General features: G+C 65.6%; 1 long non-coding RNA gene across 1 annotated transcript; it reads right to left on the bottom strand.

Moving 5' to 3' along the window:
* Nucleotides 1–249: 249 nt before the first annotated feature.
* LOC113979413 lies at nucleotides 250–974 on the bottom strand. Its single transcript, XR_003537859.1, has 3 exons — nucleotides 806–974; nucleotides 444–639; nucleotides 250–286 (listed from the first exon to the last, which is right to left on the bottom strand). It is a non-coding gene; the product is annotated as an uncharacterized LOC113979413 (long non-coding RNA).
* Between the last annotated feature and the right edge of the window lie 6 nt (nucleotides 975–980).

The raw sequence follows: 980 nt of genomic DNA, 5'->3' as shown, positions 1-980 counted from the left end.
CCCCAAGCTTGGGGATGACCCCTGGTGTGTCCATAAGTGTCCCCAAGCTTGGGGACATCCCCGTGTCCCCTCTGTCCCCTCCCTTGGCACCCTGAAGCAGCAGCTCGAGCCCCCCAAGGGGGTCCCTGGGCGCGTTTGGGACCCCTGGGGTGGCCTGTCCTTGATGTCCCCAAGCTTGGGGACACTCGGGGACACTTGGGGACACTCGAGGACACTTGGGGACCCTTGGAAGTCATCTCCAAGGTTGGGGACATCCCCGTGTCCCCTCTGTCCCCTCCCTTGGCACCTGCAAGCAGCAGCTCGAGCCCCCCCTGGATGAGTCTGGGACCCCCGGGGTGGCCTGTCCTTGATGTCCCCAAGCTTGGGGACACTTGGGGACACTTGAGGACACTCGAGGGTTGTCCCCAACCTTGGGGACATCCCCGTGTCCCCTCCCTTGGCACCCTGAAGGAGCAGCTCGAGCCCCCCAAGGGGGTCTCTGGGCGCATTTGGGACCCCCGGGGTGGCACATCCTTGATGTCCCCAAGCTTGGGGACACTCGGGGACACTTGGGGACACTCGAGGACACTTGGGGGTTGTCCCCAAGTGTCCCCAAGCTTGGGGACATCCCCGTGTCCCCTCTGTCCCCTCCCTTGGCACCTTGAAGCAGCAGCTCGAGCCCCCCAAGGGGGTCCCTGGGCGTGTTTGGGACCCCCGGGGTGGCACATCCTTGATGTCCCCAAGTGTCCCCAAGCTTGGGGACGACCCCTGGTGCATCCACAAGTGTCCCCAAGTGTCCCCAAGCTCGGGGACATCCCTTTGGCACCCACAAGCAGCAGCTCGAGCCCCCCAAGGGGGTCCCTGGGCGCGTTTGGGACCCCCGGGGTGGCCTGTCCTCGATGTCCCCTCTGTCCCCCGTTGTCCCCGATGTCCCCAATGTCCCCGGTGTCCCCAGGGGTGTCACTGGACGGGTGCCACCACCAGCACCTTGCACTCCCTCT

The sequence above is a fragment of the Neopelma chrysocephalum genome, unplaced genomic scaffold (genome assembly GCF_003984885.1).
Source record: "Neopelma chrysocephalum unplaced genomic scaffold, ASM398488v2 Primary Assembly neopelma1_79308, whole genome shotgun sequence".
In the NCBI taxonomy this organism is placed as follows: Eukaryota; Metazoa; Chordata; class Aves; order Passeriformes; family Pipridae; genus Neopelma; species Neopelma chrysocephalum.
This window is presented reverse-complemented; position numbering and strand designations above follow the sequence as displayed.